The 24,267-nt window shown below is 45.4% G+C and overlaps 1 protein-coding gene across 3 annotated transcripts in view; it reads left to right on the plus strand.

The window, feature by feature from the left end:
• The window catches only part of PDE11A (phosphodiesterase 11A), a 257,181-nt gene that overhangs the window by 229,751 nt on the left and 3,163 nt on the right, over nt 1-24,267 (plus strand). The window lies entirely within an intron of this gene.

Raw genomic sequence — 24,267 nt, forward strand, 5'->3', positions numbered from 1 at the left:
TGTGTGAGAAGGCTCGGTCTGAACACAAAGAGCATCATCACTCGGCTCTGCGCTAGCAGGAGTTCCCTGGGGAACAGAGGCACATCTGAATTTCTTTTTTTTAATCCCCCGCTGTCTTTGTGTCACGCTGTGCAACTATTACCCTGACGTTCAGCATCTTCTTTTTTTCTTTTTCTTTTTTTATAAAGGCATCATCAAAACCTGAAGTTAATGCCACACCAGCCTAAGGGGTAAACAGAGAACTTGATGTCACAGTATCAAACTGAGTGAGGCACTCTCTGGAATATAAAACTGTTTTAATTTCCAGTACAGCCATTGCATCAATGATGCGTGGAGACACCGTAAATCCAATTTACACATGGTTCAGAAACCTATGTTAGGTTTCTTCATGCTCTACAAATATATCAGGTTCTGGGTTCCCTCGCCTCCGTTTTCTTCTTTAATGGTAATAAATTGTCCGGCTCACACCATGTAGAAAATATGGCTAACAAAGACAGCTCCGTTATCAGGGCGTAGGCTTGTTCAGAATTTGGCCACCTCCTTTATTTCCGTCTTTGACCTGATTGCAGAGAAACGTGTGGATTCAGGGACCATAAAGTATCTCTGGCCCCTTCCTTTCTGCTCTGCTTTTGAATACTATTCCTTGTGATCTAGATGCTCACTTTTAGTCCTGGACTCGTTCTGCACAAGGAGAATAATGCACTTTCAATGTGCTTTTGCAGCTGGATTTTCCCGTGCAGAACAGGGAAATCTACTTCTAAAGTGCGTTGAAGGTGCATTAACCCCCCCTTGGGTGCAGAATGGGCCCTGGTCTACCCCATTAGGGCTCGCTGCAAGAAACACAGGGCTGCCGTAAAAAATGGCTTTTCTGTATTCTGTTCTCCCCGTTGACCAGGCAAACTCTGGTTTCTCTAACTACAATAAGGATTCTTGACTTTTTCAGTGCCTATCATGAGAATGACCCTCAACTAGATAGCCCAGACTCCTCTGTTCTTATCACATCTGGCCCTCATGTGGTGTGCCTGGCTCTGGCCCCTGACTGAGGGAATGAGCTCCCAGAAGAGCTGACGGCCTTGATGGAACTAACCGAATTCCGCAGGGCCTGTAAGACAGAGCTCTTCCACCATGCGTTTGGTTGAGGCCGGGCTGAGGACGCTCTTAGCCCAGCCTCCAGCACTCTGATAGCCTATTACATCATCCCTGGATACATATACCAGGTAGTCAGAGGCATGGTGGGGGTAAAGGGTTGGGGGATATAGGGTTTATGGGGTGGCTGGGAGGGTGGGAGGGGTTTTTAATTAACATTTTATTGGATTTTCAATATTGCATTTTGATGGATGTTGTTAGCCAACGCAAGCTTAGCTGGCTAGGAGCGGCGGCCTAGAAATCAAATAAATAAATCTCAGAAGCTAAGCAGGACTAGCCCAGAAGCTAAGCAGGAATGGGAAGGCGACTGTAAGCCGCTTTGAGCCTCCTTCAGGTAGGGAAAAGCGGCATATAAGAACCAACTCTGCTTCTTCTTCTTCTGGTTAGTACCTAGACAGGAGTCCACCAAGGAAATCCAGGGTCGCGATGCGCAGCAGGCCATAGCAATCCACCCCTGAACATATCTTGCCTTGAAAACCCTGAGGGGGTTGCCATAAGTCATCTGGCTTGACGGCAAAATAATATTAGAAGAATGAGACAGCAGAGATCTAAACCAGTACTGACTAACTACCCCTAGAACTTTGGCATCCTGTGTCAAGTTCTGTCCTAGCTCCTCATGATGTGTACAGTAAAACTTCATATCAGGGGTAGTCAAACTGCGGCCCTCCAGATGTCCATGGACTACAATTCCCATTCATGGCCGCACTTTGACTACCCCTGCTCTATATAGTAATGTTATTTTGTTGTATATTTTACTAACTGGTAGAAGTGGATTCAAATGGGTGGCCGTGTTGGTCTGAAGTAGCACAATAAAATCAGAGTCCAGTCGCACCTTTAAGACCAGCAAAGATTTATTCAAGGCGTGAGCTTTCGAGTGAATAAATCTTTGTTGGTCTTAAAGGTGCGACTGGACTCTGATTTTATTGTGGTAGAGGTGGAGAAATGCACAACGTAACATGTTAGGTGGTAATACAGGAAAAGGGAGGCAGGCCCAGTGCGTTACACTTATAAACGAAACGTATACAATTTATTTTTAAACAAGTAGGTCCCATTTATACATAACATAACCAGTTTGTCTTGACTTGTTCCTAATTCAGGCTGGCAATTCTTACCCCACATTTTAGGGGGGTGGGCACAGAAGCTTACCGCTCAATTGCTTGGTTTTCTAAATATGTCAGCCAGTTTTTTTTTTTAAAGAAATCATGGTGTCGTGAGGCTTCTAAAACTGAAATGGCATCAATTAGCGGTTCTTCAATTAGTATAAATCACTTAGTCAACAAGGATGGGTATAAAAATTCATCACTGAGTGCAAAATTCACTATTGAGTACAAAATAGATATTTGTGTCTGTGTGTGTGTTTTTGTGTCTGTGTAGCTGCAGGGGAGGTGAAGCGTTTGTTCCGACGTCCTCAGGTCTATAATATTCCAAAACACCAACTGGCATCCACAGGAGCAATCTTTCCACCTGAATATTAATTGCTTTATTCCCGGCATGTTTAGTCTGGTCATTGGCGTCGGTTGCTGAAACGGTCTTGTTGACTCTAGATATTGGAAGCTGCTGCTTTATGTCACGTTGGGGAATTATCTGCGCGTAGCGTTTTTGTGCTTCGACTGTGAGCCTCTAATAGATGACTATTTATGCCTCTCCCCAATCTGTCAAGAACATTAACTCTACTTTAGTAGAAGGTGCCAGATCTGGCTGCTTGTACAGGAGCCAAACGAAAGTTTGGGTTGCCAACACAAGGCTAGGAACCAATGGCACCGCTGAAGAGGAGCAAAGCTTTCAGTGGAGAAGATGCCGATAGGAGGGGTTGCCTAACTTTTGCACCAGCTTTTCGTCTCAGCTCCCCCCCCCCCCCAAAGTAAACACATATTTGGACATGAGAGGAGGAGGACGTGGAGCGGAGGGTGACAAGGAACACCGAGAGCTCTCTTACTGATTGCTTCGCGGCTACAAATCATGCCTTCCACGCCACCACTGTGAACTTGCTTATGCTCTAAAGCAGCCTTTCTCAACTCTTTTTTTTACCATTGAGAAAACCCTGAAATATTCTTCAGGCTTCGAGAAACCCCAGATGGGGCCTCCTGGGGCCCCTCCCCTTCTCATCCCCTCCAGGCCCATCATTGGCCATTGTGGGGGGGGGGCAGGTCAACATGACCATAAATAGTCACATCGCCTGAGAAATGTTTACCACATATAGAGAGAGAGAGAGAGAGAGAGAGAGAGAGATACAGAGATACAGAGATAGATGATAGAGAGATATAGATATAGATATAGATATAGATGATAGAGAGATAGAGAGATATAGATATTGATAGAGAGATAGAGATATAGATAATGATAGAGAGATATAGATTATATATATATATATATATATATATATATATATATATATATATATATATATATTTAATTAACTCCCCACCCCCACCCCCATTCTGGTGGAGAAAGCCCACTTCAAAGAGAGTGGGGCCTTCACATTGTCTTAGGCCACCCTTATAGTTTTTTTGATTGAATCAGAAACAAACGCTTGACCCAACGGAAGGCCGTGAACGGGGAAAGGGGTGGCTTTTATGGAAGGTTGTGGCAAACAATGTGAACGTTGGAGGGTTCCATTGGCACTGAAGAGGCTACGAGAATCCCAGCGTATTCCCACTGCATTGTCCAAGAGAAACGGCAGAAGAATGCCAAGGTCAGAGGCCGAGCCTCCCCCCCAAGTCTTCATAGGAACTTCAGTAGTTAGTTGGTGATGGGTGACAGCAGCAGCTTTAAGTGTAAAGGACAAGTATTTTGTGAACGAGACAAGTCCGAAGCATCTTTGGACCTGTGAGGGCTCTGCTCTCCCTCCCTGCCCCCTCCCTCCGTCCCTCCCGCCTTTTTGGTGTCCCATATAGAATGTTCCTTTCAAGCAGCTGAAGGGGTCTTCTGGGCTTGGAGCCCTGTAAAAATGCAGCACAAAAACGAAAGGCATTGATCTACTTCTTCACCCAGTCCTCACAAGGGAAGGTTTAATGTCTCACTAAACTGAGAGCCAGTTTGGTGTAGTGGTTAGGAGTGTGGACTTCTAATCTGGCATGCTGGGTTTGATTCTGCACTCCCCCACATGCAACCAGCTGGGTGACCTTTGGCTCACCATGGCACTGATAAAGCTGTCCTGACCGAGCAGTGATATCAGGGCTCTCTCAATCTCACCCACCTCACAGGGTGTCTGTTGTGGGGAGAGGAATGGGAAGGCGACTGTAAGCCGCTTTGAGCCTCCTTCGGGTAGGGAAAAGCGGCATATAAGAACCAACTCTTCTTCTTCTTCTTTTTTCATACTTCCTACATAACAGAGAGGGACTGTTAAGTTACCTTTTCTCATATACTGGACTGTTTTTGTTTGTTTTTTTAAGAACGAAGCAGAAAGGATCATTCTCTCGGCCTCCAGCAAGAATGTCCTGATTTCCTGTCTAGCCTTTTTGTCATTAGGCAATAGGAGATGTCTGACCCCCATGCCATGGGGTGATGCTTACGGATCCCTATAGTTGCAACAGGCTGTCTGATTTATTCAGAACTTGATCACTGGAAGGCTTGCAGTGGAGACTATGGATTCTGCACAGACAAGTGACAACGGCCTAAAGCAAATGTTCTTTTCCAATTGTACTTTAGTCTGCAAAAATTCACCTGGGAAGCTAGATTCTTGTTGCTCTTTCCCGTCTGACTAACACCCACCTACACACAAACAGTGGCTTCTGCTAATTGTGCAGCCTCCGAGGAAGTTGGAGGTTCCTCCCTGGTTCAAAAGGAAACAAAGGACTTCTGAGAGTGAAACATAATCAAGGATTCCACATATAATTCTTGGATTCTTGTTCGTGCTGTCCAATTATAGATGTTATAAACCACCCAAGGTAGACGAACTGTGCTGTGTAAACAAAACTGTACAAATATTGCAGCAGGACTGTGAGGAGCAAAGGAGAATGCTGCAAACCATTTTGGGTCCACACTGGGGAGAAATTTTGGGTTAAATAAATAACGGATGTTAAATTTAGGATAGGCTATCCGTTTTTAGGGTTGCAAGTACTTGGACATCATCCATCAACTGGGTTCTCACTCTTTGGAGCTTCCCCTCTCCTTTTTTCCTAGCGACATGTTCTCTGAATGAAGTCCAGACTAACAGAGACCCTGCTTAGAGGCTTTGTATTGAAACGGAGGATGACTTTCCAAGTAAGAGAGCTTCACTCTGCAAGTTCCAACCAGTTGGTGATCATGGGCTCCAAGAAAGTACATCTGGCCTCAACCAGGGCCCAGGCGTTTTCAGTACTGGCTCTACTTGGTGGAATGAGCTCCCAGGAGACATCCAAATCTTGACAGAACTGGCTCAGTTCTGCCAGACCTTCTTCCAACAAGCGTTAGGTTGGGGCCAATGAACCCTACAACATCAATCTGGCCTCCCTATAAAACAGTGGTCCCCAACCTTTTTATCACCGGGGACTGGTCAATGCTTAACAATTTTACTGATGCCTGTGGGGGGGGGGTAGTCTTTTGCTAAGGGACATCGCCGCTGCCTGAGCCCTTGCTCCATTTGCTTTCCGGCCGGCGCCCCTGACTTCCTGCCGCCCTCTGGGGGGCGCTGCCAGCAGCAGCTGCACAGTGCCATGCCGAGGGGGAGCCCCAGCCATGGTGGCCACCGGAGAGCACCAAAGGTGAGCCGGCAGCAGAGTGGCAGGGCAGCCCCCGAGGCAGCAGCCGGGGAGGAGAACGAGGAGGAGCCATGGCCTGATACTGACTGATCAACGGACTGGGACCAGTCACCGGACAGGGGTTGGGGACTGCTGCCATAAAAGACACTCCTATGGAAACATCTTTACCTGGAAAGTGATCTGGAAACGAATGACTCAGAAACTAGACTGATGCTGCTAGTTATTAGCGCAGGTTTAATTCATTTTAAGATGGTATAAATTGTTTAATGTGTTTTTAAGATGCCATAAATTGTTTTAAAGATATTTTATTTTTAGTAATTAAAATGTTGTACACCGCCCTGAGCTGGCTAGCCAGGAGGGAGGTATAAAAATCCAATAAATAAAATAATCATCAATCTTCTGTGCGACAAAATCAGAGTCCAGTGGCACCTTTAAGGGCAACAAAGATTTATTCAAGGCGTGAGCTTTCGAGTGCAAGGGCTCTTCTTCAGACTCAGAGTGCTTGCACTCGAAAGCTCACGCCTTGAATAAATATTTGTTGGCCTTAAGGGTGCCCCTGGACTCTGATTCTGTTGTGCTCCTTCAGACCAACACAGCTCCCCATTTGAATCTAATCTTCTGTGCCGTCCCACATGGGGGCTGCCCACGAGCAGGCCTGCCATCAGAGATGTTTTGTAACAAGAAAGCTTCTAGGGAGCGCTATGTGCTGGAACCACAGCTCTTTTCCCCACCCAGGGACCACATGCTCCCATGGGACAGAAGAAGGTGATCATTGTGCCAGTTGGAGCCCTTGGAGTAGTGCCTGGAAGTCTCAAGGAACACCTGGGTGTAAACTGCACAGAGCTTTTATTCCAACCCCAGATCGATTCAGTCCCTGCCCTCTACACAGAATGCGATTTCAGTTTTGATTTTGGGTGATTTAAATTTTCCTTCTGCAGCAAGAAGGATTGAACCGGAGTGACCCTACCTTTATTGTGCGATAGCTCAGAGTGCTGTTAATCCTCAATACCCCTATTGGGAAAGAAAGCTCCGTGGTAGAGAACCTCTGATAGGCTACACCTGATCATGTGACACGCTTGCCTTAAAGGAGAAGCCCCTAACTTCTCTCAACTTCTGTCGGTCCTGGATTTTTCCTCCCTCCTCTGCCTTTTTCAATCCTCTCCCCCTCCCCTCCAAGAAAAGCAAGAGGCTCCCTGCCTGGCTCCTCTCCCCCCCCTTCAAGAAAAGAAAGAAAGAGGCTTGGCTCCCCCCAACTTTTGAGCCTCCCTAACCACGTGAGAAGGAAGGACTCCCTGGAGAAGAGCCTAATGCTGGGAGCGATCGAGGGCAAAAGAAGAAGGGGACGACAGAGAATGAGGTGGATGGATGGAGTCACTGAAGCAGTAGGTGCAAACTTAAATGGATTCCGGGGAATGGTAGAGGACAGGAAGGCCTGGAGGATCATTGACCATGGGGTCGCGATGGGTCGGACACGACTTCACACATAACAACAACAACAACAAACCACGTGCAGAAGACTTTCCTGTTTCAATGGGGAGGAGGGGGGGAGAGGAAGACCCGAGTTCAAAGCGATCTGAATTCAACAGGATTGACAATGGAATAAACAAAGTAAGTGCAGACTCTGCCCTGGACTTCATGGGCATTGAGCAGATAACACCAGCTCAGCTCTCGAAGAAGATGCCTTTGCAATTCCCAAGAACGTGGCTAGGTCTTGAATTGCAGACTGTCTAGCAGTCAAATATCTGACGGTGACCATTCATAACAACAACAACAACAAACACCTTTCTGCCCTTACAAGGCTAAAAAATTCAAACGTGCCCGATAAAGCCCTGTTTAAATCTGTCCCCTTGTAGGCCATTGTATCTTTTCCTGTCCCCAGCAGGAAGATGCTTTCTGCCCATTTAGACCTCCCAGATTCCGCAGCTTGAGTGTGACTCTAGCCTAGGTGGGACTTCTATTTATTTTTTAATTTATAGACCGCCACTCTCGGCCTGGCCGGCTCGTGGTGGTTTACATTCAAACTATAAAAACCATTAAAGCCCGATACAATCAAGACAATTTGGTGGTGGTAACAGTCAATACCCAACTCTCCCCTGCGGAGCCTTGACTCTTCTGCTCGCAGTCATAGTGTCTCAATAGATTACCCCAAATGATGTTGGCCTAGGGTAGCGATCCCCAACCTGTGGGCCGTGGACCACATGTGGTCCTTCGACTAATTGGAGGTGGGCCCTGAAGGACGCCTTCTCCCCCCCCCCGGCCCTTTACAACACACTTCGGGTGTCATTGTCTCCCATCACTCCCAGATGAGACTATCTCGTTGCAAAGAAACAAGCTCAGGGTTCCCATTGATTTGTCATTGTCATGAGTTAAAATTTCGATGAAAATAAAATGTTCCTTATGTTCATTGTTGTGGCATGTCTGTATCTTATTTTGAAGGGATGCTTAAACATTACCATAGCGATCAGAGAGCATTAGGGCAGTGATTGAGAGTAAAGTAAACTACCCCCCCCCCCACCGGGCCTCAGTAAAAGGCGTTGAGTGGTCCCCGGCGTTGAGTGGTCCCCGGTGATAAAAAGGTTGGGGACCACTGGCCTAGGGGATTGCAGATTACAAAAGGGAGGGAGGGACCCAATCTTACTTACCCGATCTTGTCTGTTTTTCTTGCCTCCTGATTAGAGTCACTTTCATATCATGTGAGAAATCCTACTGTTACAAACAAGAGTCCCTTGAGTTCTGAAAAATATATGCACCTGATGAGATGGGACGTAACCCATGAGAGTTTGTACTCATGTGAGTCTTCAAGGTGTCAGTGGTCTCTTTCTCTCTTATTTTTGCTATACCTACTATAAAAATTCTTAGCTTCTGGAATCTGACTTGACCGTTCCAATCAAGGCATACATCTTTGATGGATCAGGTATGCATGCTGTTACCAATGTCAATGTTTATACATACACAACACACACAAAGATTCTGCCTTGTTGCCTCAAGTCATTAACTTTTGAAAAATTGTCCCCTCTCAACCTCTTCTTCTCCAGGCTGAACATCCCCAAGTCCCTCAGCCGGTTTGGTGTAGTGGTTAGGAGTGTGGACTTCTAATCTGGCAAGTCGGGTTTGATTCCCTGTTCCTCCCCCACATGCAGCCAGCTGGGTGACCTTGGGCTCACCACAGCACTGATAAAGCTGTTCTGACCGAGCAGTGATATCAGGGCTCTCTCAGCCTCACCCACTTCACAGAGTGTCTGTTGTGGGGAGAGGAAAGGGAAGGCGACTGTAAACTGCTTTGAGCCTCCTTTGGGTAGAGAAAAATGGAATATAAAAACGAACTCTTCTTCTTCCCATAGGGTTCGGTCCCCAGGCCCCGGATCATCCCCATAGCTTTCTTCTGCACACTCTCATTTTTGTCCATGCACACGTTACTCCACATATGATATAAATAAGCAAGAGATTAGCTTTTGGGGTGGTAGAGCATGGGAACAAGAGAAACATGTTCTAGGAACACATCTCCCTGACATGGTCCATAGGACGCCATGTGATATTGACAGCCTATGAAGGCATTCTTTAAGGTGGGACAGCAGATAGTATAAGAGGAGAAGGAAGAGGAAGACTCGGTCATTTATCCATCTGTAAAGAAGGACTATGAGCTTTTTGAACAGTAAAGTGCCTTACGACCAATATGGCAGTATTAGCAGAGTAATAGGCTGAACTGGAGAGCCTCTTGTGGCGCAGAGTGGTAAGGCAGCCATCTGAAAGCTCTGCCCATGAGGCTGGGAGTTCAATCCCAGCAGCTAGCTCAAGGTTGACTCAGCCTTCCATCCTTCCGAGGTCGGTAAAATGAGTACCCAGCTTGCTTGCTGTGGGGTAAACGGTAATGACTGGGGAAGGCACCGGCAAACCACCCCGTATTGAGTCTGCCATGAAAACGCTGGAGGGCGTCACCCCAAGGGTCAGACATGACTCGGTGCTTGCACAGGGGATACCTTTACCTTTAGGTTGAACTGGGAGGAGAGGCAAGAGACCTGTGCATGTTCAGCCTGGAGAAGAGGAGGTTGAGAAGGGACATGGTTGCTGTCTTTAAGTATTTGAAAGGTTAGAGGAGGGCAGGGAAAGGTTCCTGTTGGCAGCAGAGGATAGGACCCGCAGTAATGGGTTTAAACTACATGGAGAACGATGTCAGCTAGATACCGGGGAAAATTTGTCACAATCAGAGTAGTTCAGCAGTGGAATCGACTGCCTAAGGAGGTGGGGAGCTCCCCCTCACTGGCAGTCTTCAAGCACCGACAGGGCAGATACTTATCATGGTTGCTTTTGGCTGATCCTGCTTTGAGCAGGGGGTTGGACAAGATGGCCTGTACGGCTGCTGCCAGCTCTATGATTCTATGTTAAAACTAAAGGGAAAGGGCTAGGGAACCGGAAAATGTGGTTGGAAAGGGGAAACTAAATAAGGTGAAGTCCCAGATTGGAAAGAGAAGGAGAGACACTCACAGCAAATGTGAAAGAAGATTAATGGATAATTTAACAGCTATTCAGTTTTCAAGAAAGACGAAGCACAAAGTGCATTGCATCAGAAAAGGGCTAGGAATGATGATAGATGGGATGCATCCAATAAAGGGTCGAAAGAAACCAGGAGGCAACCTACATCTGGCTGGCCGAATTCCCAGCAGAGGATAAATCTAAAGAACTAACTAAGGGTAAGAGACTGATATGGACTGAAGAGATTTTCAGAATCAAATAGCAAGGCAGCGCGTATTGATTGCCATGTGGAAGAAATGCCGAAAGTAAATGGGCGAGAGGCATCGTGTGTTTTGCTCCGCTTACTTTGTTATAGGAATAGCAGATTGCGGAAACAAATTCAGGCCTGTGGCTTATACGGAGATCCTTGATGCTAGGGCTACTCTAGAGTAAGCGGGCTATGGATTACATGGCGCATTTATACCTCAAGCAACCATTCCTACTTGCAGAGAACATGAATCGGATCAGATTTTCCATTTTTATGGTGCTCTAAGGAGCGAGATGTTTCCCTCACACTCACTGTATTATTTGGATGTATATTTCAACAGAAGCACCACCTTTCAATGTTTTAGCAATGTAACTTTTAATAACTGGGGACAGGTGCTTTGACTCTGTGGCGTTGATACTGTTTTCCTCTCAACGCAGCTCTTGAATTTTTTTTGTCTTGCTGTTGAGTTCCTTCTTCCATTGGTGGTGGTGTAGATAGTTTCAGTTGGTAGCTATGTCAGTCTTCAGTAGAACAACTAGAATTGAGCCCAGGAACACCGTAGAGCAGGGGTAGTCAACCTGTGGTCCTCCAGATGTCCATGGACTACAATTCCCATGAGCCCCTGCCAGCATTTGCTGGCATGGGGCTCATGGGAATTGTAGTCCATGGACATCTGGAGGACCACAGGTTGACTACCCCTGCCTTAGAGGTCAACAAGGTTTTTAGGGAATGAACTTTCGAGAGCCGAAGCTCCTCCCTGATGAAGGGAACTTTGACTCTTGAAAATGTATATCATCAAATTCTTGGTGCCTAAGGTGTTACTGGGCTAGAATCTTACTATCAGTTTGGTGTAGTGGTTAGGAGTGCGGACTTCTAATCTGGCATGCCAGGTTCGATTCTGCGCTCCCCCACATGCAGCCAGCTGGGTGACCTTAGGCTCGCCACGGCACTGATAAAACTGCTCTGACCGAGCAGGAATATCAGGGCTCTCTCAGCCTCACCCACCTCACAGGGTGTCTGTTGTGGGGAGAGGAAAGGGAAGGCAACTGTAAGCCGCTTTGAGCCTCCTTCGGGTAGAGAAAAGCGGCATATAAGAACCAACTCTTCTTCTTCTTTCACCTCCTAATATCTGTACCATCATCAGTATTTCAACATATTTTCTTAATTGTACATCTCATTTTAGTTTTCTAACGATTACACCATGTAAAATCATCGCAGGTTAATCACAAAAGCAGTGTTGCTGCACAACTTTTACAATTCTGATCCAGCAGTTTTAGAAGTCCCACCACAAAATCTGTTTCTACACATTGGAATCTTGTGGCACCTTAAAAGCTTGACGCACATTCCTGCAAAAGATTTAATTGAGTAGAGCCCACAACATTTGGATCTTGTTTATAGACATTTGTAATATTGTGTGTTCTAATTCCATTGCATACCTCTGGCATTGCAAAGTGACTCATGCATTTATGACATCCATGCATTTATGAGATCCTGGTTTCATGGAAGTTAACACAACGTGCTGAAGCTGCATTTTTCAGAAAATGACTTAGAAAATGTACCTGATCCTAAATGTTTTGGCTAGGGTGTTGATAAGCACCCCATGCAGTGACCATGTTATGTCTGTATTGAGAGATTTTGATTGCCATTTAATATATAATTTATTTATTCTATTTGTATACCACTTCTCACTGAAGTGCTGGTTTTGAGCACTAAAGCCCATAATGGTTTGGGGCCAAGATATATGAAGAACCATCTGCTTACATATTGTCCAACCAGTTCTGGTCATTGAATACATCTATGGGGACTGTGCTCTTTGTGCCTTCAATGAGTTAGGGGGAGGTGAGATGGGAGAGAGCTTTTTGAAGGTGGTGTGTGATGATTCTGGAATAGCTTCTCCTTACAGGCTTAGTTGGAGCTGGAATTTCTGTTTCACTTAGCATTAGTATATTGTTGAAGTATTGTTCTGTTGTTGTCCTTGTTTGGATGTTCTTGAGTTTAATGTGTATTTATTCTATCTGCTAGGCATCCCTCCTTATCACCTTTTTCTCTAACTAAAATGAGATGTTTTGTCTGTATTCCAAAACCCCTTGTTAGAAGTAGTTTTTTATATATCCTGCTTTTCACTATATGTAGTAAAGTGACAGTAAAGTAATAGTAAAGCAGTAGTAAAGTGATAGTAAAATGATAGTAAATCGGTAGTAAAGTGATAGCAAAGTAGTAGTGAAGTGGTAGTGAAGCGATAGCGAAGCAGTAGTAAAGTGATAGTAAAGCAGTAGTAAAGCAGTAGTGAATCGATAGTGAAGTGATAGTGAAGCAGTGGTAAAGTAATAGTAAAGCAGTAGTGAAGTTATAGTTAAGCAGTAGTAAAGTGATAGTAAAGCAGTAGTGAAGCGATAGTAAAGTGATAGTAAAGCAATAGTAAAGTGATAGTAAAGCAGTAGTAAAGCGATAGTAAAGTGATAGTGAAGCAATGGTAAAGCGATATTAAAGCAGTAGTGAGGTGATGGTGAAGCAGTAGTAAAGCGATAGTAAAGCGATACTAAAGCGATAGTGACTCAGCGGTGAAGTGATAGTAAAGCGATACTAAAGTGGTAGCAAAGTGATAGTAAAGCAGTAGTAAAGCGATAGTGAAGCAGTGGTGATGCGATAGTAAAGCAGTAGTAAAGCGATAGTAAAGCAGTAGTGAAATAATAGTAAAGTGGTAGTGAAATTATAGTGAAGTAATAGTAAAGTAGTAGTGAAGTAGTAGTCGTCGTAAAATGAATCTGTGTGGCTTTAACGGGAAAGTGGCATCTGCCCGCCTCTTTCAATTTTGCACTAATGGAGCAAGCTGTATGAATGAAGCTAAAGCTTGCATAGGGCAGGCAGTAGGGTATAGATTTGGAACTATATCAACTTTTTGTAGCAGCCCACTTGTAGTACATGTTGGGAGATCCCCCTAATCTTTTCCATTGGGTGCATGATTTGTCACATGTAGACCAGTCCCCGGTGATAAAAAGGTTGGGGACCACAGGTGTAGGGCAGTGGTCCGCAACCTTTGCCAGGGGAGAGGGCGACCCGGGGCCCGGGGAGAGGGCGACCCGGGGCCCCGCACGTGCTCGGCAGCCCCACGCAAACGCGCATGCGCAGACTTGCCGTGCGTGCGTGTTTGCACCCCGCCGGACACAAACGCTCATGCGTGGGAAGTCTGCGCATGTGCGTTTGCGCCGCCGGCATGCCGGCGGCCACAGCTCCCTCTCCCCGCCCCTCCAGGCCGCAAGGAAATCGGCCGCCAAAGCGGTCAATTAGCTTGTGGCCCGGCAAGCTTCTCTTCCCGCCCCCTCCCAAAGCAAGAAGCTTGCCGGGCCACAAGCTGATCGACCGCTTCGGCGGCCGATTTGCTCGCAGCCTGGTGAGCTTCTCGCTGTGGGGGGGGGGCGGGAAGAGGGAGCTGCGGCCCAGCACCGAGGCCTTCGCGGCCCAACACCGGGCCGTGGCCCAGGGGTTGGGGACCACTGGTGTAGGGGATAAGTGCAGAGAGAGAGAGAGACCAATTGCAAAATAATGAATGGTGTTTATTATTTAAGAGCATAAGAACTGGGTTTAATGGGTTTAAACTTCAAGTACAACGATATAGGCTAGATATCAGGAAAAAATTTTTCACAGTCAGAGTAGTTCAGCAGTGGAATAGGCTGCCTACGGAGGTGGTGAGCGCCCCCTCACTGGAAGTCTTCCAGCAAAGGTTGGATACACACTTTTCTTGGATGCTTTAGGATGCTTAGGGCTGATCCTGCGTTGAGCAGGGGGTTGGACTAGATGGCCTGTATGGCCCCTTCCCACTCTATGATTCTATTCTATGAACTGCCTGTGCTAGATCGTACCACAAATATGGCTAACTCAGCATAATGCAGGAGTGGCCAGACTGGCTCTCCAGATGTCCATGGACCACAATTACCATGAGCCCCTGCTTGGCAGGGGCTCATGGTTATTGTAGTCCATGGGCATCTGGAGAGCCGCAGTTTGGCCATCCCTTGCATACTGTCTCCTCATTGGCCAGCCAGATGACTCTTCCTCCCAGAACCTGAAATCTCACTAAAATCCAGTAGTGGTAGAGGGTACTTAGAACAGGCTGTTTTCCCCTGTCACATCTAGCGCTCAAGAAGCTACAAACAAAACTGTTTGACATCCACCTGGCAGCAGTATACCCTTCAGGCATTACTATCAAAATTTCTAAAACCTACAGTTGTCAGGGCTAACTTACGATGATGCTTTTTATTTAAGTTCTAATCAGTATGCACGGTTATCAAGTGACAGCAATACCTGCGCATACCGATTGTCTGTAGGTGTTTTTGTTTGTTTCGTTGTCAGAGTCCACTGTCTTTAAGTATGCTAGGTATGTGGAGCACCTAACACTTTTATGTATGCTTATCCACCTGTTTTATCTTTGTCACTCTTTATAAATTCAATATAAATTAGATCATCTATGGTGAATCTAATTCATCATAGACTCATACGTGCAGTCAGAAAACACACACACACACAAAAGTCTATTTGGTGTCATACCATTGCATAAGTGTACAGAAAGGAAGGTGGTGGACAATGTTCCATGAGGTTGTACAAGAGACACCAGCTTGGTATAATGGCTAAGACTGGGGGCTTCTAATCTGATTCCCTGCTCTTCCACATGCAGCCAGCTCATCAAAGCCCTGTCAGAGCTGTTCTTGCAGAGCAGTCTCTCTCAGAGCCCTCTCGGCCTCCCCTACCTCACAGAGTGTCTATTGTGGGGAGAGGAAGGGAAGGCAATGGTAAGCCACTTTGAGATTCTTTTGGGTAGTAAAAAGTAAAGTATAAAAACCAGCTTTTCTTCTAGAAGAAGAGCTGGGGGTTTTGTATCCCACATTTTACTACTTAAAGGAGTCTCAGAACAATCACCTACCCTTCCTTTCCCTACAACAGACACCCTGTGAGGGGGGTGAGGCTGAAAGAGCTCTGAGAGAACTGTGACATCCATTTGGCTGCCTGTGAGAGAGGAATGGGGAATCAAGCCCAGTTCTCCAGGATACAGGTTGCTGCTCCTAACCACCACACCAAAAACCATGGCCATCCAAGATTATGGTCCTCTTAGAATGGACAAAAGCATTAGCATCATGTTTCCAGCAGGGCTAAGAGCTTACAAACTGTTCATTCAGAGCAAAGCCAGGAGAAAAGAATCCATGCACTAATTCAAATAGGTTTTGGGTGATTCGTGTAAAATGGGAGGGTTTATGGGCAAGTTGTCCCCCTAGTTAATTAACAGAAAGTCGCAAGATACAGTCCTGGCCCGGGTAACCCAGAGTAGCTTGATCTTCTCAGATCTTAGAAGCTAAGCAGAGTCGGATCTGATTAGTATTTGGGTGAGAGACCACAAGGAGTACCGGGGTGACAACGCAGAGGCCGGCAATGGAAAACCATATCTGAGTGTCTCTTGCCTTGAAACGCCTAGAGCAGTGGCTCTCAACCCTCCTAATGCTGCAACCCTTTAATACCGTTCCTCATGCTGTGGTGACCCCCAGCCATAAAACTATGCAAGGGTTCTTTCACAGAAATTAAACCAAAACTGACCAATGGCATGAAAATCCATTGTTCGTGATTGTATATAAATTGTTTTTCTTTTCCAGGGGTTTCTCAGTTCAGTTCTGCCTCTTGCCCCACCATGCCGCTCTTTTCCGCTGCTCCGGACAGACGAATGCTCTATCTCGATCCACCCCACAAGGGTGTTGTGTGGATGGCGTCCCCCGGCCAAGCTGCTTGCCCTGTTGTGACCCCTGTGAAAGGGCCTTTCGACCGCTAAAGGGGTCCCGACCCCCAGGTTGAGAACCACTGCCCTATAGCAGGGGTAGTCAACCTGTGGGCCTCCAGATGTCCATGGACTACAATTCCCATGAGCCCCTGCCAGCAAATGCTGGCAGGGGCTCATGGGAATTGTAGTCCATGGACATCTGGAGGCCCACAGGTTGACTACCCCTGCCCTATAGGATTGCCATAGATCGGGTACCACCTGACAGTCCTTTCCGTCGCCAACACCAGAAAGATACACGTGATCAGTGAAGGGCAGCTATTGCAATAAACAATTCTGATGTTCAAAACCAAGCGACAGTAGTTTTCACTGCTGAGCACAGAGGACAGAAGTCTGGGGTTAACTAGGGTTGTTGTTCACCCCCGGTTTTATGAACTCCGAGGGGTCGACTGCCAATCAGTCATTGACTAACAGTGACAAAATGTTGATGGTTTTCTGGGGAAGGATCGCTGAGAAGCACTTCTTGCAGGGCTAAGGCTGAAGCAATCGCGGTTTTGCATAACCTCCGGGGAAAGTTTTGCGTTTCAAAGCTGAAACCCAAAGGCAGAATTTAATGCTATGAGGGCATGGAACCACCTGTGGAAATGGCTGCCACGAGTCAAATTACTCTCTTCGCCCCGGGAACAATGCGTATAAATGGTCCCCATCATCCAACATCATCATCATCATCATCACTACTATACTACCACGTAGTAAATTTCCCACGTAGGAAAATTGGAGCAGGGACTCTCTCAACACAATTATGGCAAGATGTCAAAAAGAGAAAAAATTACACAATTCTTGTGTTTTCGCAGCAACCCCCCTGCTTTTTCAACTTCGGTTCCACCCAAGGAGTAGTTGGGTAGGGGGGAGAAAGTCCTGCAAATCTGGACTAGAAAGTTTCCAGGCTCTTTGCATTATCCGTGGAATAATGGAGTCAGCAAAGCACAAACTGCAATCTGGCTTTGACTCCATTAACTTCTGCAGGACTTTGACGTGCCTACACCTTTTGTCCCTTTGGAGTGACTAGTCACTAGGTTGCCTCTCAATTGCCTATACAGTAAAAATGATTAATTAGAACCCAGCGGGTTACTAAGCAGCATGAACATCGCAGCCTGTGGCTTTCAGATATTCTGCTCCGTAATAAAACAGAATTTATACGGTCTGGATTGCATATACACACTTTACAAGTGTTAGATCTGCAGAAAGACGACGGTGTGCTGTTGTCAAGGCTCGTGAATCAAGCCGGTTCAGAAATGGTCAATATTTGGATGGGAGCCCTGAAGAAAAATATACATTGCAGCAGAAAGTTCAGTTTGTAATTCATCAGGTGACACACCATCCGGTGTGGAACGGGTCTTCGGGGACAATGGGTGGTGCGCAAACTAATTTACAAAGCTTTACATCACAGTCAAAGCGGGGCCTAAAATTCTACTTTTGATAGAGGTGACTACCATAAACATTACCCTTCTCAATACTTAAAGGAGCAAGGGGCTGTTTGAATCTGCGCTTGTCCAGTTTCTCATGGCTTTTTTGCCTTCCAGCTTTCACCAAACTAGAAAAGTAGGGAACGTCATTGAAAATAAGGTGCTGGATTCGAACTGTCCTAGGGTTTGTTCGTTTTCCTCTCATTCTTCTAGACTAGTCTTTCTCTGTTTTTTGATCATTGAAAACCCCCCTGAAACATTCTTAAGGCTTTGAGAAACTCCAGAAGTGGCGCAATTCTTAGGAAGCGTAGCTGCGTGCATGCACACCCAGGGCCCCTCCCCTTCCCCCTCTCCAGAGCCATAATTGGCCATTCTGGGAGAGGGTGGGAGGCCCATACAGGATCGTATCACCTGATAAACATTTAACAACTTATATATATATATAAATTCTCACCCATTTGGAAAACCTTTCGGGTCTTCAAGAAACCCCCAGGTCTTTCTTGAAACCCTGGTCCCGAAAGCCTGTTCTAAACTAACTAGTTGTAGGAGGATGGGGTGGGAAGAGTAACTGTGACCATGGAAATGATTTGTAGACCCCAGATCCATTCCACTTTGAGAGACCAAAAGGTCCAGGACAGGGGTAGTCAACCTGTGGTCCTCCAGAGGTCCATGGACTACAATTCCCATGATTGGGACTTCATGGGAATTGTAGTCCATGGACCTCTGGAGGACCACAGGTTGACTACCCCTGGTCCAGGAGATCAACTTAGAATACCTAGGCGTGCGAGTCACATCCTTGACACAAGGGCATAGCGTTGACATGAGAAAGTTGCTGTAAATATGTATGAGAACGAGAGAGAGGTTCTCCAAAATTACAGCTCTCCTCGAGATTTTGACAAGTGGCTCCCAGTTTTGTTTTATTGGCTGAGCAGGCCAAGAACGATACCTCTCTAAATGAAAGAAGACCTGAATAGAAGTTGGTTTTCTTTCATTAAAAAAAAAAAAAAGAAATATCCAGACGCCTTTGAACCAATTTGCTAAATGCCTTGCTCATGGCTTAGATCTAAGGAGAGTCACGTCTTAGTGATAGGGCATGGGGCAATGGAGAATGCCTTCTTAGAAACATAAGCATTTAGCAAGCAGGAATGTGCAAAGGCCTGTGATGCCAGGCAAGTTATCAGGACCCTGGACAGAGTAAGGGAAGCTGGACGGGAGCCGTGTTAGGCTTTCTGTAACGACAGGAAACAGCTTTTATTTTTTCCTTTCTTCTTTTCCCTAGTGGAAATGTGGATGGCTCTAAGACCACGCTAAGTATAAATTGTTTATGATTGCTAAAATTGTTAAAAACTATGCAAACAAATGTTGAAACGATGGTAACAAAGTAGACTTCTCTTTTTAAATGTGGTGGAAACGTGAAAAAGTTTATAAGCTTTGGGTAAAAGTCCATAATATTGTAGCCATGTGGAGTCTTATAATCTTAAATGAAGAGAAGAGGGTTTTCAAGAACAATGGGGCCCTTATCTGATTTACCTAAAAGGGGATTGAAACGGGGTATCAAGTGTATCAAACGAAGAGCATAATCCTTTTCTTTCTGTATCAATAATGTAGATTACTTGCATTGTATTATCTTTAAATATTTTAAAAGGGGATTGAAACGGGGAATTAAATGTATCAAATGAAGAGCATAACCTTTTTTCTACTGTACTAACAATGTAGATTGCCTGTATTTCATTATCTTTAATCCTGGAAAATAAAAATAAAAATCTTATAAAAATAAAAAAGGAAACAGCAAGAATCAAGTAGCATCTGAAAGACGAAACATTTGTGGCAGGATATGAGTGAGCGGTTCCTCAAAAAAGCTCATACCCTGCCCCAAATTTGTTAGTCCTTAAGGGACTACTGGACTCTTGCTCTTTTCCACAGATAGGAAGTCATTTGCATCGTTCCAGCGTGTTAGATTTAAACTTGGTTTCCCAGATCCAGAGATGAGCCCTCTAATCGGTATATCTTGTTGGTGCCGGTTAAGCTGCTGTTTTTCTGGTCTTGACTTGAGTCAGTTTGGATTAGCAAGTGTCCTTGGTCACCCTGGGAGATTGCACGGTGGCGAAGACGGGATGCTGGGAGAGATTTACCGGGGGGGGGGGGGGAAGCCGCTGGTGTCTGAGAAAGCTCAAGGAGAGACATCCCTTGTGAGTTGGGTTAGAATGAAACTGCCAGGAATGATTCTACCAGCCTCCTTTTCATTGGAGGAATCCATTAAAGAGTTCATCAGTGACTGCTATGTGCTATATTTAAGGTTAGCTTATAAGGAGACTGGGGAAGGCACTGGCAAACCACCCCGTATTGAGTCTGCCATGAAAACGCTGGAGGGCGTCACCCCAAAGGTCAGACATGACTCAGTGCTTGCACAGGGGATACCTTTACCTTTATAAGGAGACATCAGCACTGAAGTAGAAAAAAATGGCCTTTATTCTACCACTCTGTTCAGTAAAACTTGAAATATCCTTCCAATAAATGGGTGACTGCTGAATGAGATGTATTTGAAAGGGGGCTAATCACATTTATGGAGGTGCAATCTGTTCACTGATTAGCAATGATGGCTGAATGGTAAAGGTGTTGCATTTACATGTAGCTGGTGGCAAACCATGGGGAAGGCTGCATTGCTTGTTGGATTCAAGATGTTCTCTAGTGCAGGGGTAGTCAACCTGTGGTCCTCCAGATGTCCATGGACTACAATTCCCATGAGCCCCTGCCAGCAAATGCTGGCAGGGGTATCATGGGAATTGTAGTCCATGAACATCTGGAGGACCACAGGTTGACTTCCTCTGCTCTAGTGGATGCTTGTGTGATCCAGTGGCAGTACCATCCTAAGAAGTGTATGGGGCCCAAAAAGGCACACTGAAAAAATCAGTGGGGGGGAAATGGTATAAAGACATAGAATACTGTATTAAACTATTACTGCTGTGCTTTTCTATTCTCACCCACATCTGGCATCAGTGTTTGGAGACTGGGCACTAGTTTTCTCTGACCTTGGTTCCTTGTGGGAAATCCAGATGACCTCACAGCTGAACTATTACGTTGCAGAATTCTCTGTCATCTTTCTGACTTCGAATACAAATTGCCACACCTGTCCGTTGTGGACTGCCAGATTGATGCACATAATTGCACGTTATTGATGCATGCAATATGGGGAAATGGACTATGAGGAGGGTGATGTTTTGGGTAGTATGACCCCTCTTTCAGTATTGCTTGCCCTGTATTTCCTGGATGAACCATCACTGTCATGTTCTCACAGTTCCTTCCCCATAGAGACAGGTGTGCCTTTTTCTGTCGTATTATAAAAATCTTTCTTTTTTTATGCTAATGATTTTTTAAAAACTTTTGCTAAAGAACAAGAAAGTGTCAGGATTACTATGGATACAAAGAGACAAGAAATAGCAAAAGGGTTAGAGAGTCAGAGCTGGTGTAGTGGTTAGGAGTGCGGACTTCTGATCTGGAGAGCCAGGTTTGATTCCTTGCTCCTCCGCATGCAGCCAGCGGGGTGACCTTAGGCTCCCCATAGCACTGATAAAGCTGTTCTGACCGAGCAGTAATATCAGGGCTCTCTCAGCCTCACCTACCTCAGAGGGGTGTCTGTTGTGGGGAGAGGAAAAGGACGGTGATTATAAGCCGCTTTGAGACTCCTGGTAGAGAAAAGCAGCATATAAGAACCAACTCTTCTTCTTTAATAATATTGGTAGCCAATATTAGGACCAATTTCTGGATTGCTGACTGTTAGGAGAAGCAGAACTGACTTCAGACGTAACAGGGAGTTTTTACTGAATTAGGTTTGCAATCCTTAGCACATGTTTGAACTAGGGCTGATGACCTCCAGTGGGGACTGGCGATCTCCCAGGATTACAAGTGAGAGCTCCAGACCACAAAGGTTCCCCTGGAGCTTTCTCAACCAGGGGGTTATATATATAAGCCGTAAGAAACTAGCCAGTGCTAATTCAAACAGCCCCTTGTTCTTTCCAGTTTTGCAAACGGTAATGTTTATGGTAGTCACTTCTATCAAAAGTAAAATTTTAGGCCCCATTTTGGCTGTGACATAAAGCTTTGTGAATTAGTTTGTAAAGCTTTGTGAATTAGTTTGTGTTCCATCCGTTGTCCCCTTTTGCACAGTTGTCCCACTTCTGGGGTTTCTCGAACCTTGAAGACTATTTCAGTGGATTCTCAAGGTTAAAAAAATTGATAAAGACTGCCCTGGAGGAAATGCCAGCTTTGGAAAGCAAACTATGGCAACATACCCCGCTGAAATCCCTCCCTTACCCAACTATCCAGAGTTGTCAACCCTAGCATGAACTAAATAGGCATTCAGACTAAACTTGCTTAATAGCTTGCCTGTCGTGAGTAGAGAGGGACACTGCGAGATTGTTACAGGAAACATGGCACTATATTAAGAGCTTAGGAGAGCCCCAATTTTAATTCCACTTCGAAGAACAATGCCGCAGCTGTGCCAACATGCCCCAGTATGGAAAGGGCCCTTAGACTGAAGCATGTGGCTTTTTTATGGCATACCAGCTTTGAAAACGTCGTTTCTAAGGCAGTGAATGAGAGGGGTAGAAATGGTTGTTCCAGGGAGCCACTGGCCTTAAGCAACACGGAAGGGGATGCAGGAGCAAAAAGTATTCCACCCGAGTTGTGCTAAAGCCAGAAGAATTCAGCAGCCTGGGAATAAATTGGTCAATTGATGCAGATATAGGCAGGTGCTAAGAAAGTAATTTAGTAAATGTTCAAGGAATCTGCCGGGAGGAGAGAAATGTGTTACTTTTGAGATAATTTCCCAGAAGCTTCATAAAAAGAAATTGATTACAGGGATTTAATAAGTAAAAGAGCCAAAATATATAGTAATCAAATGAGTTTTTAATTACATCTCAGGCAGATATAAAATCCAAATAGTGTACTTTGTATCAGTAATGCTTTGGTAGCCAAATTATTTTTAAAAGGCTAATTTCCATAGGAATTATAGTAGGGTGTTTAATTAAAGGAGTGAATCCATGTCCCAAAGCCAAAGTGTACTAAATACACAAATAGGGTTTAAATATCAAAGGAACCCCTAATGAAAGACGTTTTATGCCCTGTTCATAAAATCTACCCTTTGGAGTACTTCTAGTCCAAATGTCACCTGATTAATGTGCATAACAAACTACAGAGGTTTTTTTTTTAAATTACACTATATATTTCACCACTGTTCTATAGAATTAACTGCCTATACTTTACTTAAGACTGAAAATCAAAGACCAGGGAAATGTCTATTCCAATTTATTCTGCTGCGTTTTAATATCTCTAGGGCACTAATGAATAGTTGAGCTTGGCTTAATGGTGTCCTTATCCTGGCTCGTTGAATTCTAAACCTCTGAGTTGTTATTTACATAAGAATTGATAAACAGCCCGTATCTTTCTTTCCAAGAGAGAAAGGTGTGTGTGTTATTTCCCTGGCGAGAATAAACAGCATAGGGAGTGGGGAAATAGGCTGATAGCCTAATCATATATAAGAAGAACAGGTATAGTTCAGAATTTCAGGGGTAGTCAAACTGCGGCCCTCCAGATGGCAGGGGCTCCTGGGAATTGTAGTCCATGGACATCTGGAGGGCCACAGTTTGACTACCCGTGGTTCAGATCCATTGAAGAGCTCCACCAAGGAGTCTCTAGCAAGGGAGTCCCAAAGGTCCAAAGTAAAGATCCAAAGTTGTGTGAAGAAGAATTACTCTGACAGCATAGGCCAGGGGTAGTCAAACTGCGGCCCTCCAGATGTCCATGGACTACAATTCCCAGGAGCCCCCTGCCAGCATTCGCTCCTGGGAATTGTAGTCCATGGACATCTGGAGGGCCGCAGTTTGACTACCCCTGGCATAGGCCCAGCCACCCATTTCTCAAACTCTTTGACCTTCTTTCCACTCCCCTTTTTCAATGGAGCGCTAGCATTTGGTTGACGCTGATGGAGCTCTTTCAGGCGCTCCGTCAGTATTAATCATCCAGTCCCTCTCTGTTCCTGCACCCCGTCTAGATTAGCCTTACTCTGCAGTTAGTGGCGTGGGTGTGCAAAGGATGAGGTGTTTCCTTACTTGCCGATTGTGGAAGGTGCAGGAGGATTGAATTGCAGTCACTGAAAAAACTGTTCCGTTTTTCGGGGGCTGGGGGGAAATTGTAGGTTTAAATGGATGGCCCAAAACAGCCAAATGTCAAGTAAATGTTCAGGGAAAGCTCCTTCCCTGACCATGGGTTCCCAAGCTCCAAATTCTCCCAAGCTCAGCCCAAATTTTGAAAATCCTTATAGCAGTAGTTCTCAACCTTCCCCTTTAATACAGTTCCTCATCTTGTGGTGACCCCTCCAACCCTAAAATTATGCAAGTGTTCCTTCACAGATATTAAACCAAAACTGAGCAATGGTGTGAAGATCCATTGTTCATGATTGTATATAAATTGTTTTTTCCCCCTGGAGTTTCTCAGTTCAGTTCTGCC

This window comes from Paroedura picta, chromosome 2 (genome assembly GCF_049243985.1).
Source record: "Paroedura picta isolate Pp20150507F chromosome 2, Ppicta_v3.0, whole genome shotgun sequence".
Lineage (NCBI taxonomy): Eukaryota > Metazoa > Chordata > Lepidosauria > Squamata > Gekkonidae > Paroedura > Paroedura picta.